Source organism: Ornithorhynchus anatinus, chromosome X1 (assembly GCF_004115215.2).
Source record: "Ornithorhynchus anatinus isolate Pmale09 chromosome X1, mOrnAna1.pri.v4, whole genome shotgun sequence".
In the NCBI taxonomy this organism is placed as follows: domain Eukaryota; kingdom Metazoa; phylum Chordata; class Mammalia; order Monotremata; family Ornithorhynchidae; genus Ornithorhynchus; species Ornithorhynchus anatinus.
In genome coordinates this window covers 42,341,715-42,361,895 of record NC_041749.1, presented here as the reverse complement: position 1 = coordinate 42,361,895, position 20,181 = coordinate 42,341,715, and the positions used below count along the sequence as shown (strand labels likewise).

Sequence of the window (20,181 nt, the reverse complement as noted above, 5' to 3'; positions counted from 1 at the left end):
ACAGAGAAGTTAAATGACTTGCCTAAGATCACACAGCAAGCAAATGGCAGAGCTGTGATTAGTACCCAGGTCCTCCGATGGCTAGTACTCACATAACGATGAAGATTCAAGAATTCTGTGGCAGCTCAGGGGGAAACAAACTCAATTTACAAAGGGTGGTCTTCCATTTGGGGAAGGGTTTTTGTTTTTTCATGGTATTTGTTAAGCACTTACTATGTGCCACGCATTGTAGTAAGCACAGGGGTAGATTCAAGGCAGTCAGATTGGACATAGTCCAAGTCCCAAATGGGGATCACGGTCTTAATCCCCATTTTACAGATGAGGAACAAAGGCCTTGCCAAGGTCACCAGGACCTTTGACTCCCAAGCCCATGCTCTTTCCATTAGGAGATGCTGCTTCTCAAATGTCAGAGACTACCATGTCCATTGCTTAAAGAAACTGTGGTGACGAGGGAAAGGGTGATTTTGATGCAGATGCTGGCTTCTCTCCTCACTCACTCACACAAGTATGTCCTCTCCTTTTTAACAAGGTAAAAAGTCAAATGTCTTCTAACAGTGCAAAGTCTCAGAATCAGGAATCCTCCTCAACAGAATTAGAACCTTTGTCTTGCCAAAAGACAAATTTTAATTGAGATTCCCCAGAGGAGACAGTGAACTCCACTTGCCGCTTCCACTGGGCAGCCCAGGACTGGAGGGGCTTTCTCAGGGTCCATTAGATGAAATCCAAACTCAGGAGCCTCACCACCTCCACCTGCATCCCACTCTGTCCATAAGTTATTAGGAACTCTAGAATCCTGTTTAATATAGAATTAACTCTAAATCCACAGAGTCTCTACAACACTCTCTAAGTGATTCTCACTTTCCCTATACTCTCCCTCCCTTTTTCTACCCACCCCCTCTCTCCCCTATGTCCAGACTGCTACTGGTTGACATTTCTGCACGTACCCAGGTGAACCCCCATTCCTATCATGGGGGGACAGGGAGGTTGAATGAGCTCCCTGCAATCTTTATTCCTCTGAAATTAATAAGAAACTCCTTTGGGCAGGGTGGGATGCCGCAGTCCCAGACCAGGCTCCAAGTCAGTGTTCTGGAGGGCATGGGAGGGTACGAGAGAGGATGCCCTTCCCTCTGCAGCCCAGAGGTCCATGGCTGTCCTCATGGAAATGCCCTCCTGGGACTGCCCACCTGGAGCAGCCCGAGAAATAAGGCAGGAAAGGTTGCAGTATGGCCTGGTGGATAGAGCATGAACCTGGGAGTCAGAAGGACTTGGGTTCTAATTCCGGCTCTGCCACTTGTCTGCTGATGTGACCTTGGAAAACTCACTTCACTTCTTGGTGCTTCAATTCTCTCATTTGTAAAATGGGGACTTCAGATTGTGAGCCCCACGTGGGACAGGGACTGTTTCCAACCCGATTTGCTTGTATCCACCCCAGTGCTTAGTACAGCGACTGGCCCAAAGAAAGCACTTAACGAGTACCATAGTTATTATTGCTATTATAACAGCCCAACCCCAGGGTAAAGAAATGTTGTACACCGGCCACGCTGGTTATGAAAATTGTGCTGGGCCTCTTTTCATCTGGCAGGGAGTAGCAGCTATAGGTCTGGGCTAGAGAGGGCTGAGACCCCCAGCCCCATCACCGGCGAGGGGGAACCAGAAACCAGGCTCCGGGCAGCAGATGGGGGACCATAAGTCGGGGAGCAATGGTTTGGGCACAGGCAGGACTCTTAACAACGTGGCTCAGTGGAAAGAGCATGGGCTTTGGAGTCAGAGGTCATAGGTTCGAATCCTGGCTCTGCCACTTGTCAGCTGTGTGACTGTGGATAAGTCACTTAACTTCTCTGTGCCTCAGTTACCTCATCTGTAAAATGGGGATTAAGACTGTGAGCCCCACGTGGGACAACCTGATTCCCCTGTGTCTACCCCAGCACTTAGAACAGAGCTCTGCACATAGTAAGCGCTTAACAAATACCAACATTATTATTAACAACCACCTTGGAGAACTATGCAGAGTTCTCCTGCAGAGGTGGTAGAGCACGCCTGTGTAGAATACCCCTGCAGCATCATAATACTCATGCTGGGAGAAACCACACCTTCCATCACCAAGTACATGGACACGGACACCTAGCGTCTTCCCCGGGGAGGGTGAGATTGCTCCACTTAATTTTCTGTCCATGATTCCCCTCTGTATGTTCCCCAGGGCCACTGTGTGTGGGAACACTGTTCCGATGAAGCCATCAGAGCCTGGGACCACCATGCTCCTTGCCAAGTGCTTGTAACAGCTCCCCTGACTAGGGATTCAAGTCTGGCTATTGGGGGCCTGGAAGCATGGAGAGAGAGGAATGCTGATCCAGGTTTAGGATTTCTGTTGTTACGATGCCACAGATAAGTGAGGGAAGAGATCTCTAGCCTAGTTCTTGGGTTATTGATGGTGACACTGCTGATTTTGCTAAACATATGACTGAGTTGGGCTGCCTGCACTGCAGTTCTCCCCACTCCTGTGATCAGGAAAAGAGTAAAAATGGGACCAGGGCCAAGAAAGTAGTGTGGCCTAGTGAAGACAGCACAGGCCTGGGAGTCAGAATGATCTGGGTTCGAATGCCAGCTCTTCCAGTTGTCTGCTATGTAACCTTGGGCAGGTCACTTAACTTCTCTGTCCCTCAGTTACCTCATCTGCAAAACAGGGATTAAGACAGTGAGCCCCACATGGGATATGGACTGTGTCCAAATTGATTAGCTTGTATGTACCCCGGGGCTTAGAACAGTGCCTGGCAGATAGGAAATGCTTAACAACTACCTTAAAAAAAAAATGAAAAGAGCACCACTAAGGGTGGTATATGGAGGCAACTCTGCTGGGATTGTTCTCTAGCTCAATCAATCTATCCATGGTATTTATGGAGTGCTTACTGTGTGCATAACACTGTACTAAACACTTGGGAGAGAACCAATGCAACAGAATTGGTAGACAAGTTCCCTGCCTACCAGAAGCTTAGAGTTGACATTCCGGCTGACACAGTACTTCCCCAAAAAGACCCAGGCTAGCCAGCTCTGATGCTCCCCAGCCCATCATCTCCCTATTACGGTCCAGTCCAGCCAGCACACCCTAATCCAGCCAGGGCTCCATCACCCCATCACAGTCCAGTTCAGCAGCCGGTTCCCTTCTTCAGTCTCATTTCTAGTTGTAAGAGGTGATGATGGAGCCCTCCCTTCCTCCTCCCTTTGCTCCTACCCAAAATTGAGGCCCAGAGAAGTTAAGAAATTTACTCAAGGTCACCCAGCAGGCCGGTGACAGAGCAGGAATTAGAACCCGGGTGTTCTGACTCCCATGCTCTTTCCACTAGGCCATAGCAAGCACGTTTTAGATGTAAAGGAGTCCAAGAATTCATCTAGAACCCTAGAAGTTTTGTGAGTGCAAGAAAAGAACTTAGAGAAAAAGCAAATTATTAGGCCTGAGTTCAGTAACGCTAGAGAAATAGATCCGTCTCCCTCATATGACAAATAAACTAGGGAACAACTGCTATTTCTGGCAGAAACAGATTAAGGTCAAAGTCAGAAAGATGATGGTAATCTCATCTTGGGCTCCTGCCCATATTTGTCCGAGATACATTTTGGTTTGAGTTATCATTTAAGTTGTACCTAGATTCATATCCTTGGCAGAAAATATTCACTTAGATTCCAAAATACCCAGCTAAAGCCAAACTGCAAACTCACCAATATTTCTAATCTTATGACTGGCTCCATAAAATAGTTTGAGTGAAAACTGGGGTAATGACACAGCAGTAAATGCAGAACATTCAATAACTGCTCTACAGCATGGCTGGGTATGCTGCGCTCCAGAGAAGTAATTTCTGCCCCTGTTCCTTCATTGGCCCTGAATTTTAAAACAACCAGAGAGGCAACATAGGCTAGTGGGTAGAGCACAGGCCTGGGAGTCAGAAGGATCTGGGCCCTAATCTTGGCTCTGCCACTTGTCCGCTGTGTGACCTTGGGCAAATCACATAATTTCTCTGTACCTCAGTTACTTCATCTGTAAAATGGAGATTTGATTGTGAGCCCCATATGGAACATGGACTATGTCCAACTTGATTATCTTGTATCTACCCCAGAGCTTAGTACAGTGCCTGGCACCGAGAAAGCACTTAATAGATACCATTAAGAACAAAAAAGACAACGGCAACACCACCAAAAAAAAAGCCCAGTTGCTCCAGGCATGGACCTAAGCATATCCAAGGATGTATCCTGGATGGATATTGATCTTGGCAAGGTGAACTGGGCATCCAGGAGATGTGTGAACAAGTTATAACCTTGGGGCCAGTGTGGCACCGGGGCAATAAATAATTAAGGGGTGAGGACATGGTCAGGTCTAGTTGAACTCCAATAAATCAACCATATTTATTGGGCACTTAGTGTGCACAGAGCACTGTACTAAGCACATAAGAGAGTACAACAGATTTGGTAGATGTGTTTTCTGCTCCAAAGGACTTTACAGTCTAGAGGGGGAGGCTGACACTAAGATATACTACGGATTGGAACATTAAGTGCTGTGGGACTGAGATTGGGGTGAGTAAAGGGTACAAATCCAAGTACAAGGGTGATACAGAAGGGAGAGGGAGTGGAGGAAATGAGGGTTTAGCTAAGGAAGGGCTCTTGGAGGAGATGTGATCTTAATTAAATGGCTATGAAGGTAGGGTAAGTGAGGCTAGAAGCCAGACTTGGGCAAGGAGTCAGTGGCAACAGAGACGAAACAGGTACATAAACATATGGAGACATGAGGAGCGAAGTGTGTGGGCAGTGTTACAGGAGGAAATCAGTGAGGTAAGATAGGAAGGGGTGAGCTGACTGAATGTTTTAAAGTTGATGGTAAGGAGTCTCTGATGAGGAGGTGGATCGGCAACCACTGGAAGTTCTTGAGGAGTGGGGAAACATGGATAAAACAGAATTTTAGAAAAATGATCCACCAACAGAGTGAAGTATGGACTGGAGTAGGGAGAGGCAGAGGGTAAGGAGGTCATCAAGGAGGTCAGGCAAAATCCTGCAGTGCCACACAGATGCCACTCATGACATCACTCAGGGGTGGCAGGATAGGGATGCTTCTGGGAAAAGTGCAGGAAGTGCCCAAATATCTTTTGGGGATGTCCAACCCTAGTTATGGGCTTCCCCACTCCCCTCTGCTGGAGGAGGAGAGGAAGGATGGAGCAAAGGGGAGATAAGCTCATAAGATGGTGGGGAAAACAAGCGATCAACATTCTCCCACTTCCATATCTGCCGTGTGGAAAGCAGAGGAGGAGGGGTTGGATAGAAAAAAAGGCAATTTTGTCAGAGACACTGACAGACCTAAATTCAGGGGTAGAAATGTTCCCTACTCCTCCTTCTCCCTCCACCTGAATTCCCTTTCTTTCTTCCTCACTCTTCTCCTTCTGTCTGTCAAAATCGCACAAAAGAGAGACAGAGAAAGAAAGCAGAAATACATATAAATGGATAGAGGGGTCTTAAAGATGAGAAGTGAAAGCTTTCCAGCAGTCTACATCATGCTTCCCATGGCTCTTCAGGACCACAAATACAAACACAAAGTCTCTCAATAATAATTAATAATAATTATGGTACTTGTTAAGTGCTTATTATGTGCCAAATACTGTTCTAAGTGCTGGGGCAGATCTAAATTAATCAGGTTGGATACAGTTCCTATGCCACAAGGGGCTCACACTCTTAATCCCCATTTTACAGATGAGATAACAAAGGCCCAGAGAAGTGAAATGACTTGTACAAGGTCATACAGGAGACATGTGGAAGAGCCGGAAATAGAAACTAGGTCCTTCTGAGCAGAGTGGCGCAGCGGAAGCGTGCTGGGCCCATAACCCAGAGGTCGATGGATCGAAACCATCCTCTGCTTATCGTTTGGTCATGGGTTCGAATCCCGGCTCTGCCACCTGTCATCTGTGTGACTGTGGGCAAGTCACTTAACTTCTCTGTGTCTCATCTGTAAAATGGGGATTAAAACTGTGAGCCCCACGTGGGACAACCTGATCACCCTGTATCTACCCCAGCGCTTAGAACAGTGCACTGCACATAGTAAGCGCTTAACAAATACCAATATTATTATTATTATTCTGACTCCCAGGCCTGTTTTCTATCCACTAAGCCACGTTGCCTCTCATTCATCCATCCCACTGAATAATTTTAGTTTCATTCCAATCCCTTCTGGGAAGACATTTGTAGGCTATTGGTTGGGAGAATAGACCGCAATGGGCTCTGGAAAATATCTTTCAAATCAAATCATTTAGATGGAGAATACCTTTATAACTCGCCAGGGGAGAAGGATGAGAAGTGGCTCTTTGCCCCTCAGCACTTATGTTTAAATATCTATTCAATTGAACATATATTTATTCTCTTCACTCTATTTGTGACTATTTTAAGTTTGCCTCCTCCATTACAGTGTGGCCTAGTATAGACAGCCACAGGCCTAGGAGTCAGAAGGACCTGAGTTTTAACCCTGCTCCACCACTTGCTGCTGTGTGACCTTGGGAAAGTCACTTGCTTCTCTGTGCCGCAGTTACCTCATCTTTAAAATGGGGATTAAGAATGTGTGTCCAATGTGGGACAGGGACTGTGTCCATCCTAATGAGTTTTGTATCTACCCTAGTGCTTACAAAAGTCCCTGGCACAGAGTAAGTTCTTAAGAAAGATCATTAAAAAAAAGCTCCCCAGTGGCCAAGATAAGTGTCTCTTGTTTCTGTCTCACTTTCCCAACTGCTTAGTACCGTTCCGTGCACCCAGTGGTTGCTTGGTAAATGCCATTCCTTCACTTGGATGCTGAAGCCTAGCCAGCTGGGAGGAGAGTTTGAGTGAAGACAGACATCAGTATCATCTCAACAATTTTTTTTTTGGCAGAATTTGTTAGATGCTTACTATGTGACAGGCACTGTACTAAACCCTGGGGTGGATGCAAGCTAATCGGGTTGGACACAGTCCATGTCCTACATGGGGCTCACAGTATGAATCCCCATTTGAAGGATGAGGTAACTAAGGCTCAGAGAAGTTAAGTGACTTGCTCAAGATCACACTGCAGACAAGTAGTGGAGCTGGGATTAGAACCCAAGTCCTTCCTGACTCCCAGGCCCATGCTCTATTCATGACTATGACTTTTCTCCCCACTGCTATCCTAGGGTCATGGTTATTTACATCACACTGAACCTTTGAGGGTGAGAGCCTAAGGAATCTTTTGACTCAGAGTCTCTGAGATATATGCAGATTTTCTTTTTCCTTCCCAAGGCTGACTCAAGCAGTTAGCTACCCCGAGGCAGAGAAAAATCTGCTGCTCCCTCCTGTTCCTTATATCATCATTACAGGACATGTCACCTATGCTGATATCTGCTAATTCTGTTGTATTGTATTTTTCCAAGCGCATAGTACAGTGCTCTGCAAATAGCACTCAAAAAATGCAATTGAATGAATGAATGAAATACCATTGATTGATTATGCTGGTACCACAGCTTAATGTAAGTCATATGAAGCCCACACATACCCCAGAACTTAAGGCATTTCTCTGGAGGGGAAAGGGACCCACCAAGGCTCCCTTTCTCCATAGTCACTTCTCAGGTCCCTGTGAACATGACAACACTTCTGACTCGTGCAGAGTAAGGCCATGGCCTTCCAAACTTTCATCATTTCTCCCCCTCCATGGTGCCGACCTCACTCTCTTACCATTTGAAGCCGGCCTGCTCCTTCTAATGGAAAACGTGCAAACAGGACGAGCCTATTCTCCAGTTCATTCCAAAATATCCAACATGTCTGCTAGAAACCCAAGGCTCTGCAGAATATGGCCCTGGAAAACCACATTGTCAGGCAACCACAGCCAGTGGGTCATTCATTTCCCCAAGCAAAACACTCTAGTAATTGATGCTAAATGCTGAGAACTTAAATCACCATGAGCATTAATGCTTTTCCTTGGAAGAGTGAACTTAAAATAGAAAGCTAGGCTTTCTCCATGAAATTGAAAAGTAGCCTGGTGGCAGAAAGAATAAAAGAAAGAAATTCTGTGTTGGCCTGGTGTTTAGAAGTCCTGGGACCTTAGCGAACGAATCAATCTTGGCATCTATTGAATTCTGCCCATGTATGCTAACCGTGTACTGATTTAACAGTTTAATTGCTGCCCATTCATTTTAATGAAAATAGACTGTCAATACGAATTTAGCTGAATAGTGCACGAGGAAGAAGTATAAATGCAATTTAATAATGAGATCTGAAAATAAACTGGGATCAACATGCCACAGCTGCACATTGTCTATTACTGCAGTTGTAATTTGCTCTTTAAATGAGCAACCACTTGGCTGAAACATAATTTGAAAGACCCATTAGTGCCCAGAAGCAATTGGGAACTCCCTGTCCTTACCCAAACCCATAAAATTTGAAATCTGATAGAATTCACTAAAGAATTCCAAATACAGCTATTAAAAAAAGTAGTGTGCAGTATGAATCTGTTCTGGTTAGCAAACGAGCACACACTACCCAGGCTGAATTAACAGTCTTGTTCACTTAAACAAGATGGTCATGAGACGATCAAGTGGGCCTGGAGGCATTACAGCTCCGAGGGGATGGTTTGAAAAGAAAGGGACTAAAGCAAGGCACAGACCATTGTACTTCCATAGTTGCCACACATTTATATGTTAGAGTGAGTGGGGATGTGCTCAATCTGATCTGCCGTTCTATCAACTGGCCCCTTTCCATCCAGCTCCCTCTGATACCGCACCCGTGGGATGGCCATTTTTTAATAACAATAATGTTCGTGCTATTTGCTAAGTGCTTACTCTGTGCCAGCCTCTGTACTAAGCACTGGGGTAGATACAGACAAATCAGGTTAGACCCCATCCTTGTTCCATGTGGGGCTCACAATCTCAATCCCCATTTTATAGGTGAGGTAACTGAGGCACAGAAAAGTGAAGTGACTTGTCCCAGGCCACACAACAGACAAGTGGCAGAGCTGGGATTAGAACCCATGAACTTCTGACTCCCAGGCTAGTACTCTATCCACTAGGCCATGCTGCTTCTCCAGGCGACAGCAGCTGATGAATGAGCCGGGGGTGTTGGTGACGAGAAACTGGACCCTACGGAGCCATTGGCTCAACGCTCAGCTTCAGCCCCCAGGCGGAGCCCTAGTATGGTGCTGGCTCTCCTGCTGGTCCTCCCCAACCCCAACCAATCCTCCCAGCCAAATTCAGCCCCAGGAAGAGAGGAGGCCTTCCAATGCCTGGCCTGTCCCCTGGCAGAGACCTGGATGTCCCTCTCCCCTGTCCTGGCTGTCAGGCAGTCAGTCAGTCGTATTTATTGAGCGCTTACTGTGTGCAGAACACTTTAGTAAGCACTGGGAAGAGTACGGTATACTCTCCCCATGTTATATTGTACTCTACCAAGCGCTTAGTACAGTGCCTTGCATACGGTAAGCATTCAATAAATACGATTATTATTAATAATAATAAGGTATAATAATATAATAGAAACATTCCCTGCCCACAACGAGCTTCCAGTCTACCCAGGGAGATGGTGGCAGGAAGGACTGGTGGGGGTGGCAGTTGAGAGACTGTGAGTCTGGAGGTGAAGAGAGAGGAAGGATTCATTCATCCATTCATTCAATCATATTTATGGAGCGCTTACTGTGTGCAGAGCACTGTACTTAGTGCTTGGAGAGTACAATTCGGCAACAAATAGAGACAATCCCTACCCAAAACGGGCTCCCAGACTAGAAGTGGGGAGACAGATAACAAAACAAAGCAAAACAAGTAGACAGGCATCAATAGCATCAATATAAATAGAATTATAGATATATACATATCATTGATAAAATAAATAGAATATGTACATATATACACAAGTGTGGTGGGGAGGGAGGTAGACAGGGAGAGGGAGTCAGGGCAATGGGGAGGGGAGGAGGAGCAGAGGAAAAGGGAGGCTCAAGCTGGGAAGGCCTCCTGGAGGAGGTGACCTTTCAGTAGGGCTTTGAAGGGGGGAAGTGAGCTAGTTTGACAGATATGATGAGGGAGGGCATTCGAGGCCACAGGTAGGATGGGCCAGGCATCAACGGTGGGACAGGGAAGAATGAGGCACAATGAGGAGGTTAGCAGCAGAGGAGCGTAGTGTGTGGCCTGGGATGTAGGAGAGAAGGAGGTGAGGTAAAGCAGCATGTCTCAGTGGAAAGAACCCAGGCTTGGGAGCCAGAGGTCATGGGTTCGAATCCCGGCTCTGCCACATGCTAGCTGTGTGACTGTGGACAAGTCACTTAACTTCTCTGTGCCTCTGTTACTTCATCTGTAAAATGGGGGTTAACTGTGAGCCTCACGTGGGACAACCTGATTACCCTGTAACTAACCCAGTGCTTAGAACAGTGCTCTGCACATAGTAAGCGCTTAACAAATACCAACATTATTATTATTATTATTATTATTATTATTAAAGAGGGGACAAGGTGATGTGTCATGTGAGGGTGCCCCCAAATCTGAATAGGGACCTCTTGGTAGTTTTGGAACAGATCCCTCCTGTTCTTTGCCTCACCTTCTGATGCTCCCTGGGGGAGAAGGGGACCCTGAAATGCCCTTCTCCTCCTCTCCCCCGGCCAGTCTATGGCCTGTCAGTTCCGGCCTTAGCGGACGCGACTTTCTCCGGGCGGTGCAGCAGGGAGCTTCAGAAAAGCATCCAGAGGGGAAGGGGAGGCGGGCACGGAGAGATAAAGCTCTCGTTTTAAAATGGATTTAGTGGTTCAGCCCGAGAGGATGGAATTAAATTCAAATTACTTCAAGTGAAGAAGGCAGCGCAGTGCATTATCTTCAGCTTTATAACCTGCTATCTTGAAAATCTCCTTTGAAAGACAGTTTTGCAGTTTATGCATAAGAAACCCTGAACTTTCCGGACGGACGGCTGCAGGGCACATCTCCAAGAAACTCTGCCAGAACATTCCCTTCTGCCAATGATTCTCTAAGGATAAAAGTGGCATTTCAGACTTTATTTAAAATACCGCTCTTAATAGTTAACTTCCCAAACACTGCGCATGCTAGGTGATTTGAGTGAGTTGACGTTAGAGTTAACTTTACTCCTAGTCAGCGTTCTTATTTGGAAACTTATAAATCTGGGAGAATGTCACCTCTCCTGGGGACTCCATCCACTGGATTGCAAACTGCCCAAGGGCAGGAAATGGGCCTTCCACTTCGCAAGCTTCCAGAGTTTAAGGGAATGTTTGGCACAAAGTTGATGCTTAGCCTAATCAAAACCAGCATATGGTGCTCTGCACTTATAGGAGCCCAGAATAATGCTCTAATCTAACATAATGCTCTAATCAGAAGACAACATATGCATTACAGTATTCCACACAGAGTAACTTAGTCCAATCCTCTGTATACCACCGGCACCTAGTTCAGTGCCCTGCACACAATCCGTGCCCTGCATAATGTTCTAAACCCAACAGGTATGCAGTACAGTGTTCTGCACATGGTAGATACTTAGCACAATGTTCTTCATGCCACTGGAACACAGTACACTGCTCTGTCCAGAAGAGATACCTGATGAAGTGCTCTACACATAATAGGTGCTCTGGCATCCTCAAGGATGACTTTAAGTCCTTTGAGACCTTGAAACCAAAGCCAATAAGACTTCCCTGCACAGTTTATAGGACACATTACTGCCACCACAGTTCAAAGGGGAGGAGTAGAATAATGCCCTAATTAATTTTCTTCTCCTTGGGTCACTTCCTTCCAATTACCACCTCAACAGAGAAACATTCATGGCCACCATATTTTTTTTTTTTACATAGATGTATGTACTCAACCATTTGAGCATTTATTTATGGAGCTATCCACATTTCCATCCTCTTCTTCCAGGGTTCTAGTCCTGACTCTGCCACTGGCCTGCTGTGTGACCTTGGACAAATCACTTAAACTCTTGATGCCTCAGCTTTCTCCTCTATGAAATGTGGGCAATAAAATTCATGGAAAATGAGCCCCATCCAATTCAACATATTGTGATGTCTCTCAAGCAACTTCTCTCTGTTCTCCCCACCTCTTGCATATGGACCAGGGACTATGGTTGGATTATCTCGTTCCTACCTCAGTTCTGAGCACAGTGCTTGACACGGAGTACATGCTTAATAAATGGAGAAACCCTTAAGACTGTGAGACCCATGTGGGACAGGGACTGTGTCCAACTCCATTTGCTTGTATCCACCCCAGTGTCTCGCAAATAGTAAGTGTTTAGACAAGGAGCATGGTGTAGTGGATAGAGCAAAGGCATGGGAGTCAGAAGGTCGTGGGTTCTAATCCCAGCTCTTCCACCTGTCTGCTGTGTGACCTTGGGTAAGTCACTTCACTAGGCCTCAGTTACCTCATCTGTAAAATGGGGATTGTGATTATGAGCCCTTTGCAGGACAGGGACTATGTCCAACTCTGTTTGTTTGTATCCACCCCAGCGCTTAGTACAATGCCTGGTACATAGTAAGCACTTAAATTCCATAATTATTATTAACAAATACAACAGGTAAAGTAGATACTGGCCCTTGCTGCTTCTTGCTAGTCACACAGAATCTATATATCTGAAGGGCAATGGATGGGGTTGAGTGGTCACATGGCATGCTACCACTTCACACCAGGGCAAACACTCATTAACCGGGTTAATTAGATTCCTAATTGCTGGGAGTCCAGACATCTGGGCTCAGCCATTTTTAGCTTTGGGAAACAGGATGGATGCAGCTTCCTCAAAATGTGCGACTGAAAAACTTGCCCTCAAGCCAGTCACGGACCTTAAGCGAGCCATCCCTGCTCCCTGGCCCCACCCAGCATGCAATGCAGAGGTGAGCGTGTCTGGGATAACTTATCAAAACTAGCAGATGAGACATTTCCTCCCGGCAAAACTCTGGGAATGGCAATTTCCTTCACGAGGAACTGGTTCTCCTCTTAGCCCTGCAACTCATCCCCATGGGCAGAGGGAGGACAGCCACCGTCCTGAGGAAATCAACAGCTGTTGATTGATATGCTCAGCTCGCATCACCATATGCTAGGCACAGAGGGCATTTGGGGACTTCTCTAAACGGCAAAACATCTTTTTGACTTTTTTTTCTGAGCAGACGATGTGCTATTTTTTTACTCCTTCTGTGCTGTCCTTCACAAGATGGAAGAGTCGGGGAAGAATTCCCAGTTTTAGGTCGACAGCCCCCAGTTTAGCCTTTGAGGTAGCAGTCATCTCTAAAATTCTTTTTAAAGCCAGAAACCCTTTGGGATTCAGTTTGCTGCCTGGTACCCAGGGCCACACCCTCCTCGGGGAACGCCCTTCCAGGCTCTGCCACTTCCTAACTTGGGAAAACAGGCAGATTATTTTTGCAATCAATCATCGGTATTTTTTTAATGGTATCTCTTTAGAATTAAACATTTATTATGTGCCAGGCATTATGCCCAGTGAGAAGCAGTGTGGCTTAGTGGAAAGAGCACAGGTTTGGGAGTCAGAGGATGTGGGTTCTAATACCAGCTCTGCCACTTGTCTGCCTGCTGTGTGACCTTGGGCAAATCACTTCACTGGGCCTCAGTTACCTCATCTGGAAAATGGGGATTAAGACTGTGAGCCCCATGTGATACAGGGACTGTGTCCATTGCAATTAGCTTCTATCTAACCCAGTGCTTAGAACAGTGCTTGGCACAAAACCAATAGCATCTTCATCACCAACCTGAACCAAAGTCTCTACGACCTCCTACTGAGACAGGCCAGAAGCCCCAGTGAGGACTGGACCCATCCCAGCCCTCTGAACCCACATTCCTATGGCTAAGGTCAGAAGTCCAGGTGCTAGTATACTCCAGAGTTCAACAAGCCTGGCAGTGGGTACACCCTTACAAATGGGTACCTCTTGGGCCAAGGACCTATCCCTTTGCAAATGATGGAAGTCCCTCCAAAAGGTAACCCTTCCCCCCCTTTTGCCCTTTCTTCATTCATCCCCCATCCTTTATAGCCTGCATTTCTCCACCAGGACTTAAAAACTCACCCCGGTTCACGGCACCAGCAATGGGCCTTGTGCCTTCAGCCATTTCATCCAGATTTGGGATTTGTGGTGCAGGCAAAATTAGCCACACAAGTACTCAGAGGTGTTCTTCCTCTATACTGTGTGCTCAGTGAACTGATTCCCCTACCAACTACCTCTTCTTCATGGTATTTGCTAAGTGCTTACTACATGCCAGGCACTGGACTCAGCAATTGGAAAGATACAAGCTAATCGGGTTGAACTCAGTCCCTGACCCACATGGGGCTCACAATCTTAATCCCCATTTTACAGATGAGGTAACTCAGGCACAGAGAAGTGACTTGCGCAAGGTCACACAGCAGCCAAGTGGCAAAGCCAGAATTAGAATCCAGGTCCTCTGACTTCTAGGCCTGAGTTCTTTCCACTGGGCCACTCTGCTTCCTAAACTTGGTCAAGTCCTTCTGAATATTTTGCCTACAATGGGCAGGTGATATCAGCCTCATATTAATATTCTCAGAACAACAAAAGGTAATTGATTTTCACACAGATTTAAAAAGAGTGGGATAAAAGAAACAGTCTAAACTTTCCCTTAATGATCATATGGATATCCCATACATTGGCCAACTTTTGCTGGGGGATTTGACTTAATGTCACTATTCACCACAGAAACGCTGAGCTGCTGCGTTTAGGAAATTTGTGACTGTGGGGTTGGATCCTCATGAAAGCCTCTTTAATTGGCCCAGGAGTCAGTTTGATTGACAGCTGCTGCCATGATGTACTGAGGTCCCTGTACTACCCTCCTCAGCATGTTGCCAGCCACCTGCTAGTATCAGAGGCAGACACAGACTGAATTCCATCTGTCTCCTATACTCCTGAACCCTGATCAAGCGAGGAGGGGTTCCAATCTGTCCGTCAAACTTAGATCTCTTAATCATTCTGCAGGGAGCTAGGACACAGCCTCTGAACAATCAGAGGCAGACAATGAGAAAATGCATAGCCTAGTAGAAAGAGCACAGGTCTGGAAGTCAGAGGACCAGGTTTCTAATCCTGGCTCTGTGACTTGTCTGCTGTGGGACCTTGGGCAAATCACTTCACTTGTCTGCACCTCGGTTACCTCATCTGAAAAATGGGGATTAAAGGCTGTGAGCCCACTTGAGATATGGACTGTGTCCAACCTGATTAGCTTGCATCTACCTCAGCACTCAGTTCAGTGCCTGGTACATAGTAAGTCCTTAACAAATTTAAAAAAAAAAAAAGAGACTTCCATATATTTGGATCCAGATTCCCAAAGATGAGTTGAAACTAGCTCCAAAATCATTAATCTGGTCTACAGGGTATTATTGTTGCAATAATAATAATAATAATAATTGTGGTATTTGTAAAGTGCTTACTATGAATCAAGCACCGTACTAAGTGCTGGGCTAGATACAAAACAATAAAGTCCTACCTAGGGCTCACAGAAGTTGGAGGGAGAACAGAGATTGAATCCCATTTTGCATATGAGGGAACTGAGGCCCAGAAAAGTTAAAAGACTTGTCCAAGGCCTCACAGCAGACAAAAGGTAGAGCTAGGATTAGAACTCAAATCCTCTGATTTCCCAGGCCTGTGTTCTTTCCACTAAGCCATGTTGCTTTTCTGTCATATGGTCTGCTTAACACTGGATTTACCAAGTCATATTCAGGCAAAAACTAGACTTTTGTCACACCTGACTCGGGCCATTTCTCACAAAGTAATCCTGGTAAATCCAAAGCCTGTTGGCAGTAGATTATGGAAATACTTTTATCAGTCAATCAATCAATGGCAATTTGGGGTGTCTACTGCATTAAGTGCTTAGGAGTGAACAGAGTGCATAGGTATGATCCCTGCCCTCAAGAATCTTACAAACTTAGAAAATTGGGACTCTTATACTATCTACAACTAAACACCTTCAGTCTAATTGTTCATGTAGTCCCATTGCTGAAGTGTCTAAAAACGGCAGCCAACCTACTGACAACTTGAAATAAAAGCAGCATACGTAGTGGAAAGAGCACAGGCCTGGGAGTTAGAGACCAAAATTCTAATCCCTGCTCCTCCATTTACCTGCTGTGTGACCTTGGGCAAGTCACTTCACTTCTCTGTGCCTCAGTTACCTCAGCTGAAAAGGGGGATTCAATACCTGTTCTCCTTTCTCATGCGGGACATGGACTCTGTCCAACTTGATTAGCTTCTATTAGCTTGTAGAGAGATGAAAGGTGAGCCAAGGAAGGCTCCTTAGAGTAAATATGATTTTAGGAGGGTTTCGACGATGGGGAAAGAGGTGGTCTGACAGATATAAAGGTGGTGCAGTGATAAATTCTGAATGGCATTTAAAAAACTTGTCATGGGCAGGTATGTGGCATGTGTAGGAGAGAGTGAAGAGGGCAGAAGCTGCAGCCAGGGAGACAAGCTCATGTGGATTGGGAACAAGGCTACCAACTCTGTGCTTTCCCAAGCACAGTGCTTTGCACCCAGTAAACACTCAGTAAATACCATTGCTGGAGTGAGGCTGATGCAGTGATCCAGCAGGCTTGAAACAAGGTGGAGAGGAAAGGTCAGTTCCATAATAGCCACTCCTCTCCTCCGTCTTCATTCACTCATTCATTAGTATTGATTGAGCGCTTACTGTGTGCAGAGCACTGTACTAAGTTCTTGGAAGAATACAATACAGCAATAAACAGACACATTCCCAGCCCACGATGAGCTTACAGTGGGTTGGGGTTAGGGTGGGGCATGGGAGACAGCCATCTTCCTCTCCCTGACTGCCTAATGCCCTCTCCATCACCTTTCCTGCATTTTTCTCTCCCCTTCCCCCTATATATAGCCTCTGGCCCTAGTACCACAAAAAAATAATAATGAATAACAAAAACCATGGTATTCATTAAGTGCTTACTATGTGCCGGGCACTGTACTAAGCGCTGGGGTGGATACAAGCAAATAGGGTTGGAAACAGTCACTGTCCCACATGGGGCTCACAGTCTCAATCCCCATTTTACAGATGAGGTCACTGAAGCACAGAGAAGTGAAGTGACTTGCTCAACATCACACAGCAAGTGGCGGAGCCGGGATTAGAACCCATGAACCTCTGACTCCCAGGCCCATGGTGTAATCACTAGGCCATGCTGAACCTCGTCAAGGTCCTTGAGTTGCCTCCCTCTGCACCTCAGAAAACAAGGTCATCTTTACTCGAGGACAGACTGTTGTCTGCCACCTTTCCTTCCAGCCTCTGGACTGGTGAGAGGAACTCAGGCCATCAAGTGCTTAGTACAATGTTCTGCACATAGTAATTGCTCAATAAATATGACAGAATGAATGAATGAACTCAGGCCATTAAGATGCCTCATTTGGGCTGGGCTGGCCAGTATTTAAGGGATTTCCTTAACTGCTGGCTCCCTGCTTAATTAGCATGAGCCTAAATTAATCCTTGTCTCTTTTGTTTATTTTTTTCATTAAGCTAAACCCACATCTCCGCTAAGCAATTTACTTTAAGCAATTTCCTTTAAGGGTTCTCAGTTGTTTAATTTCCCTGTGAACTGTGTCTGTGGAGTTTGCAAACTTTATCAACAGAGGACCTGTCAGAGGGGGAATACATCAGTTATACACATACACACACAACTCACACTCTCTCATCCTCTCTCCCGCCCCCATTTCCCCATAAACAGTTTAGGCAACGATTAAACTAGTGGCAATTAGCCCCTTTTCAGCACAGTGTTTACCACTCTAAATGGACAGTCTGGTGTCTGGTAGGAGGTAAAACATTAAATCCTGTCTAATCTCTGTCCCAGCTGGCTCATCTCATTGGGTACCCTGCATTTCTATGCTTCAGGAGCAAGGAGTGCATCCCCTCTCTTCCCAGCTGTGTCACAAATATCTCTAATTCTTCCTTTTGGAGATGATTTGTCCCCTTACAATGGCCTCCTCCGAGCTCCTTATAAATCAGAACTGCTATTTGTAATATTGTTCCTGTCCCCAAAAGGCAGGCTGGACTTAGTTGAAAGTTCGGGAAATAAATCTGGTTTTCCCCCCAAACCACTCTAAATTGGAAAGTTCCTTTGGACCCCTAACAAAAGAGCACTGCCTCACTCAGGAGCTGGGTGTCATTGCAAATATGTGGTTTTGGCTTCAACTACCTCCAGCCTACCCTGTCTCTCCCTTCCTCACCCCCTCTCTGCCTCCCTTCCATTGCCCATGGCCCTACAGCGTGGCTTAGTGGAAAGAGCACGGGTTTGGGAGTCAGATGTGGTGGGTTCTAACCCTGCTCCGCCAGTTGTCAGCTGTGTGACTTCGGGCAAGTCATTTAACTTCTCTGGGCCTCGCTTACCTCATCTATAAAATGGGGATTAAAACTGTGAGCCCCACAAGGGATAACCTAATTACCTTGTATCTACCCTAGCGCTTAGAACAGTGCTTGGCACATAGTAAGTGCTTAACAAATACCATTATTATTATTACCCGAGCCCTCCTCCTCTCCCCATGTTTTGAGAACTCATTCATTTATTCATTCAATTGTATTTATTGAGTGCTTACTGTGTGCAGAGCACTGTACTAAGCACTTGGGAGAGGACAATATAATCATAAACGGACACATTCTCTGCCCACAATGAGCTTACAGTCTAGAGGGGGAGACAGACATTAATATAAATATATAAATTACAGATATGTACATAAGTGCTGAGGGTCTAGGAGAGAGGATGAACTCCAGGGCCCAACTCTCTGAAGCCCCCTCAGAGAACCCATCATACCCTGTTTCCCACTTCGCTTTGCCAATATCTCCTTCTTTGGGCATGGAGTCGCAGCTTGGATTTTAGTCCTTCAGCCCAGTCCCCACCAAGTTGGCTCTTTGGTGAGGTAGGCCATTGGCCCGGTTTTCAGCTGGCCTGGCTTGGCCCCTTGCCTGGATGGATACAGCAGAGCATGCCAGCATTTTTTTTTTACCGTGCGGCTCCTCCCTCTTCTACCACTCCTGCCATTTAGTCTTGCAGCTTGGAAGTTGCATCATTTTTTAAAATGGTATTTATTAAGCGCTTACTATGTGCCAGACAATGTTCTAAGCACTGGGGAAGATACAAGCTTATCAGGTTGGACAAAGTCTCTATCCCTCATAGGGCTTGTAGCCTTCAGCCCCATTTTACAGATGAGGTGACTGAGGCTCAGAGAAGTGAAGTGACTTACCCAAGGTCACAGAGCAGACAAGTGGCAGAGTCGAGATTAGAACCCAGGTCCTTATGACTCCCGGGCCCATGGCCACACTGCTGAGTTCACATGGATTTGGGAGGGGAAAGCAACACCTCTGTTTCAAGTGGGGGGGTCAGAGGTCCCTCAGGAAAAACACTCTACACTTGGGTGGACTCAGGGCACTCCTTGCACTTACCGAGGTCCATACTTCATGCATCCTGCTCAGCAAAAGACATGTTATCTCATGTGTGTCTCCGACTCTGGTATTTTTAAGTGCCAATAAGGGCCACGCTGGGTCTCAAGGCTTGGATTTTACCCACCATCCCTGCCTTTCACATTCCTCAGCTGGGAGGATGAAGTAAGCCTGTTTTTGTGACTTCAGACTGCACCTCGGCCTGAATCCGAGGCCAACCGACTGTCTTCCAGACTTTGCCGGGACTGACATTAACGCTGATTTATAGCTCTGTGCACACAGGGAATTGGATTTAGAAGAGATTTGTCCTACCAACTTGAGTGCAGTAAATACGACATCCTATTTAAAGGAGTCTCTCAGAATTCTGCTCATGCCTTTCCCGGGATGATTTCAGGCCGTTGATTCATTTGAGTAAAATAAGGCTCACTAGCTCATTTGGACTGTAAACACAGTGCTTGAACTCTCTGCAAAATCATAATTTCTCAATTTGCTGTTGTATCTGGGTCCATCCCAACAATCTCTCTGGAAAACGTGAAAACTCCTGACAAATTTAAAATAATCAACCAGCTTTCGCCCGCCTTACTTATCACCATTCCCTTTTTCCACTACACCTCAGCTCACAGTCAATGATATTTATTTAGCAGCTAATGTGTGCAGAGCAACATACTAAATGCTTGGGAGAGTAGAGTACACAAGAATTAGCAGACATGTTCCCTACCCATATAATGAGCCTAGAGGGGGACAAAGACAATAATATGATTAAATAAGCAATATATTATATATATATATACACTTTAAAGATATGCATATGAGTGCTGTG

General features: G+C 45.9%; 1 long non-coding RNA gene and 1 other non-coding gene across 2 annotated transcripts in view; one reads left to right on the top strand and one right to left on the bottom strand.

Annotated features, from left to right (window-relative positions):
* LOC114806471 overlaps nt 1-20,181 on the bottom strand; it is a 198,782-nt gene that overhangs the window by 102,389 nt on the left and 76,212 nt on the right. The gene's annotated exons all lie outside the window — the stretch shown is intronic.
* On the top strand, nt 5,816-5,887 carry TRNAM-CAU. The gene has a single exon. It is a non-coding gene; the product is annotated as a tRNA-Met (tRNA).